Source organism: Lithobates pipiens, unplaced genomic scaffold, assembly GCF_037356315.1.
Source record: "Lithobates pipiens isolate NorthernLeopardFrog02 unplaced genomic scaffold, aLitPip1_a1.2 Scaffold_18, whole genome shotgun sequence".
NCBI classification, from domain to species: domain Eukaryota; kingdom Metazoa; phylum Chordata; class Amphibia; order Anura; family Ranidae; genus Lithobates; species Lithobates pipiens.
The window spans coordinates 368,256,716-368,266,879 of NW_027507758.1; positions in this window are offsets into that span (position 1 = coordinate 368,256,716).

A 10,164-nucleotide genomic window follows, 5' to 3' on the forward strand; every position below is an offset into this window, starting at 1 on the left:
TAGAAAGGAGATGGATGCTTCTTAAGATTATCTGCCTCCTACTGTGGTAAATTCGATAACAGCTAGAAAGAAGGCAGATGATTCTTAATGTTCTTAACTGCCTTACCCAGCTGTGGGCACTTTTCACAAACAAGCAACGGCAAGAGGAAGGGGTGTCAGCCCCTGCATTCCTCTTGCTGCTTGTCTTGGGATTGTGCTTATAGCTGAGACAAGCTGCTATTATGAAGCAGCCACCTCTTTCCTAGCTGTTGTTTATTCGGTCATGGTGGGAACTAGAGGGGGGATTCAGGTCACACCCCATAATTTAGACTTAAATTGGCCATACACTGTTAATAGTTTTTCTTTCATTCAGCCACCGTGGACTGCCCTGTGTGGCTCTGAGGGAGGTAGCGTGGCTGTGAAAAGGTAAGGGGGGTTGTAACTTGCTTCCCATCCCTCTGTGAAATTACAGTCCAGACCTCAGCATGGCAACTGCCCAAGAATGAAGGCAGATTCTTTTTCTTCCCCTCTTTAGTCATGTGATATGTCACATAACATGGTGCGACAGGAAGAAGGGCATACTGTCCTCACTCTGACAGGTGCCGTTGTTGAGAAGGACGTGGCTGTGTTCTCAGTGGGCACCTGTCCTTCCTTCTCTCTTCTGCCCATGTTGGATTTCTATTGCAGCCCCTGCTCTTTGCGCCATTCTGAAATAATTCAGGCAATTTAACAGGGTGCAGACAATCTCCCTGCTCCAAACTTACACCTTGCCTAGATAAAATATCAAGTTGTGTAAATAATTAAATGTTTAGGCCCATGCTTTATCATTGTGGCACCCTCTAGTGTGTGTTAGAAGTAGAGTGGGAGAAAAGCATTTGTTTCTGGCCAGAAATAACTCAAGCCAGGGAATTGGGTCATGGTTATTAGCTAGGGCTGGATGACTCATCCTGGCAGTCATCTGGTGCCTTCCCCTTGTCTTGAAGTTCGGAGAATATTCCAGAATCAAAGGTTAAAAGGTAGGAGGAGCTGCCTTGGATATTTATGGAGCCTTGGCCAATCCTCATCAGTGGGGGCTGAGACCACTCCATAAATAGCCATGAGCCGTGCCAGCAGAGGCAGTCGGTGGAGGATGGTGATATAGTGCTGAGCAGGATGTTGGTGGCCCTCAAGGGTACCCACTAGCCTTGAGGGCAGGTGTTCTGCTTTGGGTTGGGGCTCGGGTGCAGGAAGCCCTTCCTTTAGGCATGGGAGCAAGAGAGGACAGAGTGAGTAGAAAGTAGGAACCCATCATATGGCCACCGCATACAGGCCCAGAAGATTTGTGTCCACTCAGGACTGAGATTTATACAGCTCTGCCCCACTGCCCAACCTTGTCTAGCCAATGAGGAGACCAAATCTTTCTCTTCTGCAGTTTTCATTTTATTGTGTATCAGTAATTACAGAGTTGCAATAATTTCAATCTTTTATTCCTGCTTGAGCTTTAATGTAAAAAGCCTATCTGTTATATTAATAATATTCACACAACTGTAATGCTGCGTACATGACCGGACTTTCTGGCAGACTAGGTCCGACTGGATCAGTCTGTCGGACAATCCGATCGTGTGCTAATACGATCATTTTTTTGTTAGAAACATCCGACAGACCTACAAATAGAACATGTTTCAAATCTGTCCGAAGGACTCAATTCCTATTGGGAAAACCGTTTGTATGTGTTCCGACAGACCAAATACGACGAAAGGGAAGCTATTGGCTACTGGCTATTGAACTTCCTTTTTTAGTCCCATCTTACGTCATCACGTTCAAAATTAACTTAGTCCGTTCATGTGTGGCCAAGTCCATTCATTCAGAAGTCCGTTGGAACTCCGCTGAAAAGTCAATCGGGAAGACCGTCGGACCTAGTCTGCCGGAAAGTCCGGTCGTGTGTACGCGGCATAACACTTTTGTGTGTTATTTTACTATGAAACCTTGTAAGATCATACGTTCATGTGTTGCAATAATTTTTGTTGTATTTGAATTGGAGAAAGATCAAGGAGATAGCAATCCTATTCTGCTATCAAACACCGCTCACCAGATACTATATACTTTGACAAGAAGGCATTTTGATCCAATATACCTTTCATAGCCTTGCCAGACAAAACAGGCTTCATTTATTGAACTAGGTACCCTGTGTTGTGTGCCCAAAGAACACTCATAGCTAGAATGGGGTTAAAGGATTTCTTTATATAAGAACATTTTACCTTTTTTTTTTTTCTTTTGGTGGATACGGTGAATGACTTTCTGCTCTAATATTTTGGATGTTTTTGAGCCCTGTGGCATCCTTATTCTGTTAATGCCGCGTGATTGACAGATATCCCCTGTCATTACAAAACTTGCAATTCTACTAGTTATTTTAGGTAACACATTCATTCTTTCTTTCAGACACTTTCCTACATAAAGCTCATTGCATGACTCACATTTTTCACCCAATAGTAACAGTATGCTGAGAAAAGATTTCACATTCCAGTAACAGCATACCGCTCTCAAACAGGGAATTAATGATTCGCAGTTTAATGTGAAGAAAATGGAATTGTAAATAAAGTAAAAGAAAAAGTGGAGAGTAAAGGCAAGCTTTTAACAAAAATGCACATTTGAGACATTTGTGGGTGCATTAGCATTATGTGGCAACTGTGACAGAAGATCTAGAAGGTGGCTTTTTATATTGTTAAAGTAATTTTTTTTCTATTTTAATTTACCTCTAGACGAGTAATTGCTTTACTCTAAAGTTGTTTTTTCATCTTCCAAAAGCATATGCTGTTTGAAACAGATTTGCCTGTGCATCTGCAAAATTCAGATGTGTTGTACTGTTCAGAAAGACTTGTGCAGAAAGGAATGCAATCAAGAAGGATATACATCCATGCAAGCGAGGAAAAGTGATGCATGTGCGTAATTATGGAGTTGTAGCTGGTGCGATATGACTCTTCTTCCAACAGTAATATATCTATCATTAGGGTTCAGCTGGAATTTCTGTTTGTTAATAGTGCACTCCACTCCACTCTAAAATGAAAATAAAGCCACCAATAGGTTCATTGAGTTCAACCTGAACTCAAACAGTTCACAGACCTTCGAACCAACTGGCCAGGCTTGGATGAGATCCTTGTCCACATCAACATAGGGACAAGGGCCTTCCTGCCTGCATACATATAACCGTTGTTACTCATTCACAAAAAATGTAATTACAAATAGAGACACCATGCAAAAAGTCCTTTATTAATCCCCCCTTCCCCAAACAGAAAAAAAATAATGTCCCATGATGTAAATCTAATGTCAATCTTGTCCAGTGATGTAGATCCAGTCTCTATCACAATGAGTGATACCCGATGACCCACCACCACAATCATCTCCTGCCACAGCTACTCCTGTTGCAAATAACAGATCACAGCCAGCTGCTGTATGACAACAAACCAGCCATCACTGACGTCACCCAGGATTCCCCAGGACGCTTTGTTAACAAACAGAACAAAGTCAGCAAGAAACTGTCTTTTAGCGGAGGTTTTTTTTTAATGTCACTTTTAAAGGCATATATCATGCTAGTATGAAACTTCCCCATGCAGGTTTAGGGCATCCCCAAGCATGTTATTTATATTCAGCCTGCCACACTACCCAAGTGACTCAAACTCCGCATTCACAGTCCAACTTAATGTATTTGTTGGGCTGTGTATACCACCTGCATACTGTAATACAGAACCCAAAGCAAACCAGTAGTTGGCCTGAAGAGCCCCTTTAGCAATTCAGAAGATGTGTATCCCCCTTTGTGGGCCCTAGGAATGATGCCTATAGTGCCTGGGCTGCTTTGCTGTACACTTCTCATAGTGCAAATCTAACAGCCAGGTCTAATTGAATACAATATACTCACATGTAGATGTAGACGTAGAAGCTGATTTACTCATGTTGAGAATCTTCACTCAAACATTGTGTAAAATGTATTATAATTTTCTGATTATGTAAAAGGCAAATTCCAGTTTACTTTGAATTCCCAATCATGTGCAGATACATGTCACATGACTGTATAATTTAAATGACTCTTCACACAATTTATCATGTGAAGAATCTCAACTCCTTTAAGTAAGGCTAGCTTGACAGGTAATGAGGAGGTGAAATGTCGATCCTTACTGCCTGCTATAAGCTTTAAAGGCTCCAATATTTTGCTGCAACTGCTTGAATTACTTGCGATTGCAGGGTGGTCATGACACAGTCCTATTCACTTGAATGGGTTGCGTTCAGTGGTGGTACTTCCTGCCAATCAGCTTTCTAACTTCAGCAGAAATGAAAGGGTTAACAATGTCATTACCTACATATCACAACTAGACAGAGACTGTAGACGTCACTATATGTTGGGTGTAGCGCTACTCCCACAGGGGCCACTGGTAATAGCTGCTTCTTCTGCAATAGTACAGAGGCTAGCACCAGCTCACCCACTCTGGCTCCAATAACTCAGTCTAGGGATGTCTTTTTAAAAAATGTATTGATAACGATTAGCAACATCAGTGAGTGGACAAACTTTTCTCTAGACAATGTACAGTCTAAGGCCGCGTACACACGGGCGGACTGTCTGACGGACTTGGTCCACTGAAACGTGTTTCAGCGGACAGTCCGCTCGTGTATGGGCTTCAGCGGACTTTTTCAGCAGACAGTCTGGCGGACTAAGTCTTTCGGAATTTCCGTAATATTGTCCGTCCAACTTTGGTTTCAGCGGACAGTCCGCTCGTGAGTAGGCAAGTTGGACGGACTAAGTATGGCGCATGCTCAGAAAGGATTTACACGGCCGAAGGTTGCATTGCAGTGTATTGGACGTCGTATTTCTAGTCCCGTCGTACGTGCTGTACACGTCATCGTGCAAGCTTTCAGCGGACTGTCTGTTCATCGTGAGTGGTCAAGTCCGTTCATTCAAAAGTAGGACGGACTGTCTGTCGGATTGTCTGACGGACTTAGTTGGCCAGACAGTCCGCCAGTGTGTACGCGGCCTAAGGTCTCACAGCTGTAGACCAGAAGGCAATTTTTTTGGCATTTGGTTACCTTGCGCCATTGCATAGCTGTTGGTACCCAATGCAAATTCCAGGACACTGCACAGTAATAAAGGCACTAAAAAAACTCATTCACCAAAAAAGTGTAAAAAATAAATAAAAACACAGAAACAGTTTTTGATAATCCCTTTGTTAAAAAAACAATGTCCCCCAAAGTAAATCCCATGTCATGCATGATGAACACTGCGCCAACCTCCCCCCAAAAAAAGAGGTCCTCACCCAACAAAGGCTTCCCCCATCTGACAGTTCTTAAATGGGTAGGGGGTGATGTCAGCATGCTTACTTTCAGCTCTCAGTGGGGAAACCCACTGACAGCTGATAAGTCATTGGTTGTTAAGGATGCGGCAGCCAAATTCCCATTCCTTAACAACCAGCTATTCTTCTCACAGAATTTGAATCGGTCGATACATTTTGTTAGAAAATGAATAAACTAAATTAAACAAATTCCGAAAACGAATCCACAAAACAAAATGAATGAACAAATTTATCCGAAACAAAACACTTTTTTCCATTAAACACATGTCTACCAGGAAGCCATTCAGGGTCTTTACTCACAAATCCCCAGGACAGCTGCCACCTTCCAGCTTCTGGACATGGTCTAGTGAGGGAGACAATCCTCCAGACTAGATCCCTTTTTGGAGAAGTCCTACAGCCAGCTTCTCAGGAGGTCCATCCAGGCCCTCAGCCCTGACACCGCTCAGCTCTCAAAAACATCTACACGGTGAATGGGCTGTCTACGGGCAGCAGCCCCTCACGCTTTAGAACCCTACTGGAAAGAAGGAACAGTCTTTTCAGAGTTTCAGACTATTTAGACCTCCCCATCCACCTGCTCTCCAAGGATTGGCCAGGCTGTGATAAATATTCAGACTGATTATTTGATAGCTTCTTCCAGAGGCAAGGGGAAGCATCCTCACTTCCAGCCTGTTAACCCTGAACAGACTAGAACAAACAATCACCGCTGCCTTGACTACAGAAGGAGCCAAAAACTAAATTTGCCTAGCATCCTACGCTAGGAGTATGCTACAAATGCAACAAAGAAACTATGTTTAAGGGATTATGTAAAACTGTGCACAATGAACGTGTGCTGAAGTTTCTCTTTCAATGTGATGTTAATGAATAAATCTTGTTTCTGTGTTGTAATTTGGTAATCATAAAAGCTTCCCGTCTTTCTAGCTAAATTTATTTGTACGATTCTTGTGCATGGCAGTGTTATGGCTGCGAAGAAGTTAACAGAGCTCATCATTGGATGATTATGACAGATACTTGTCAGCTAACAAAGGGCGTCCGTCCGGCATACAAAGAAACAGCAATCATTTCAATTAGAAGTGTCACCACGTCACGACTGTCTTTTTTTCCATCTGGGATTTCACTTACCTTATCATCTTTTTTAATTGCCACTGACATCCTGTTACATTGCATGGCTCTTCAGAGCTCCAACACATTATATTAACTTTCCTGTGAACTTGTCCTCTGGCAGGAGCGGGCAATATCTCCCTCAGAAAACATGCATATTAAATCCAGAGTTGTAATTGGATCTAATCACAGCACAAATTCTCTTTTCAAAATGAGAGGATCGGCAGCTGTATGAAGAGGTTATACACATCTGTCACTTGTGATATCTATTTTTCAATAGTTCCTAAATGTGCACATTAGGATAAAAGATTAGCAAATATATATCACTGATTTCTTAGTTTGCCTTAGTCTTGATACGTACATGTGGCATCTTATAATATTTTCCTGCTCCCTTGTGTCATGTTTATGCAAGGAAATCTAAGAAAGATGACAGCATGGAGGCCAAGAGCAATTTTGTACATGGATAGTGATTATTAGTTGGGTGGGATCTCTTACTCCCATGACCATCAGCTCACCACACAACTTGTAATCTGACGGTAGTACAAGGGCCTGCCTGATTGGATACAGATTGGTTGGATAGTTTAAGTAGATCTTCACATTACATACACTATATTACCAAAAGTATTGGGAAGTCAGCCTTTACATGCACTTGAACTTTAATGGCATCCCAGTCTTAGTCCATAGGGTTCAATATTGAGTTGGTCCACCCTTTGCAGCTGTAACAGCTTCAGCTCCTCTGGGCTGTCCACAAGGTTTAGGAGTGTGTCTATGGGAATGTTTGACCATTCTTTCAGAAGTGCATTTGTGAGGTTAGGCACTGACGTTCAACGAGAAGGCCTGGCTCGCAGTCTCCGCACTAATTCATCCCAAAGGTGTTCTATCGTGTTGAGGTCAGGATTCTGTGAAGGCCAGTCAAGTTCCTCCACCCCTGACTCGCTCATCCACGTCTTTATGGACCTTGCTTTGTGCACTGGTCCAAATCATTCGGTGGAGGGGGGATTATGGCGTGCAGTTGTCTTTAAGGGATTGGGCTTGGCCCCTTAGTTCCAGTGAAGGGAACGTTTAGGGCGTCAGCATGCCAAGACATTTTGGACAATTTCATGTAAGAACAGTTTGGGAATGGCCCTTTCCTGTTGCAAAATGACTGTGCACCAGTGCATAAAGCAAGGGAAGCTTTGTGGACAGCCTTCCCAGAAGAGTTGAAGCTGTTATATAAGGGTGAGCCAACTCGAAATTGAACCCCACAGACTAAGACTGGGATGCCATTAAAGTTGATGTGCGCGTAAAGGCAGGTGTTCCAATACTTTTGGCAATATAATGTAGCTTTGGGGTTTCTAAAGTTAAAGCTGTTCTCCACCCTAAAGTGGAAGTTCTGCTCATCTGATCCCTCCCCTCTCCGGTGCCACAATCGGCACTTTTCAGGGGGGGTGCAGTTACCTGGATAATCCAGGTATCTGCACCCACTTCCGGGACAGACCCCCGCAGACCGCCGCAGATGCCCTGCCCCCCCCCCATTGTGTTCTGGGAAACACACAGTTCCCAGGACACAGCGGGGACCAGCAGAGAGGCGCAGTCTGACTCGCGCATGCGCAGTAGAGAACGGGGCAGGGAAGCCGCAACACTTCACTTCCCGATTCCCTGACAGAGGATGGCGATCGCTCGTCATCTGCCGCCGACATCGCTGGACCCTGGGACAGGTAAGTGTGATTTTATTAAAAGTCAGCAGCTGCAATATTTGTAGCTGCTGGCTTTTAATATTTTTTTTAAAGGTGCAGAACCGCTTTAATTTTACAAAGATTATTTGATCATATTATAATATGTATATTGAACTTAAAGAAAAGTACAGCATATTACATTTCTTATAATGCTCTGTAAAACATTTTGTTTGATGTGGGGGTTGGGGGAGAATTACATTCTGGTAGCAGCTAGCAAAGTTGCCAATCCCCCATTACTTTTTACCCATAACAGTAATCTGCCTGACTTTAAAATAAAATAGAAGTAAAAATAGTGTGACACATGTGAGAAAAAAGAACTTCTGTGGTGCTCTTAGGCTCTGTTCACACCTAGGCGTTTTGTTTTCAGACAGAAAGTCTCTGGGTTTTTTAGAAATTGATAATTATCCCCTTTAAATAATAACTTAATCACAGCACTGTCGCTTTAAGTACATGAATGTTAATCTGGCACTGCCAGCTGTTCATCAAGCTAAGAACTATAGACAATTGTTAGAACTATAAATCACAATTTACAGCATTGTGCCTATCATGCTGCCACAAATACAATATATACCTCAAATAGACAAAAAAAGAAATACTTTGCGTAAAAAAATGACAAAACAAATGTCCCACTGCAGTCCAAAAAAATGATACACACACAAAAAAATATAAGGATAGTTACATATCTGTCTTGCAAGGTGTCATTGTGCTTAAAGTTCTCCAATATATGACTTCATAAGGTGCTCCAAAATAAAGTGCTTCTGTGCTGCTATTCCTGCTTTACAGTGCTACATGCATTGCTCTGTGACCAGTGTCACTCACCAGACTCTTTTGACTTTGTGCTTTTCAGAAACAAAGTCTCCCAGGGCCGCAAACAACCCCCCCCCCCCCCCACATGTAATGTAACCGCATGCAGAGATAGACCAGCTGTCAAAATTCAGCGGTGATTTTGGGGGTGGGCAGGACCGAGCAGCTATCAAACACCAACCAATGATTTAATGCTTAAGAAAGGGGAGGGGCTGTATACAGGTAGTGGCCCACCCAGACCCTATCCCATTGGCTGGTGTTTGATAGCTGCTGGGTCCCGCCAACCCCCGACATCAATGCCGAATTTTGACAGCTGGTCTATCTCTGCATGCGGTTACATTACATGACAGTTTCACACACTAAGCGGCTCTGGCAAACATCAATATCGACTCAGTGTGAAACTGTCTCACAGGCAGCAGGGGCTGCACACTAATTGGATGCAGCCTTTCAAGGAACCCCCACAGGCAGATCTTGGGAGACAGCCGACACGGGTGATTAGGGTGTGCTCAGGCACACTCGGCACAACCCCTACCTATGAGTCCATCCAACATGTTTCACCAGCCAATCAGGTGCATGCAACAAGCTACATCTGGAAGGCAGGCTTCAGTGACATGCTGCCTCTGGTGGCAGGCTACAGTAACAAGTTGCATATGGTTGTAGGCTACAGTTGCAAGTGACATACTGCATCTGGTGGCAGGCTACAGTGACAGTGGCAAGCTGCATCTGGTGGCAGGCACCATGTCACTGTCTAGTTGCAGGAAAACAAGCTCAGACTTCCCATTTATTCTGGATTATGGTGAGTTTAACTATTTCATTATATATTACCATGTAATAATAGAAATAGTGAGCTTCAATCATCCTGACAGCAGAACCCAGTCCTTGTCAACATTTTGTACTAACGAACTCAAGGCTGTTTATACCATACCTCATGAGTAAGCTGTCAGAAAAATATTTTTTTGTTTTTTTTGTTGTATATATGTTAAAATATGGTAGTAATTGTGTCTATTTTGTATAGGTTTAGATTTTAAAATTCCTCCTGAAGAAGTGGGATTCTGCAAAACATGTTGAGGACAAAGATGGTGGAACTTTGTGTTACTCAACGTTACTGATATGGGAGTCCTCATTCCTGTTATATGGGAATCCATGGGGTGCCTACAAAGTCCTGAAGCTTTTCTAATAAATTTGCTTCCAGGGGGAAATGTTCTGGGGGTGGGGGCCCGGTTGGCATCCCCTAGTACAATTTATCCCATTTC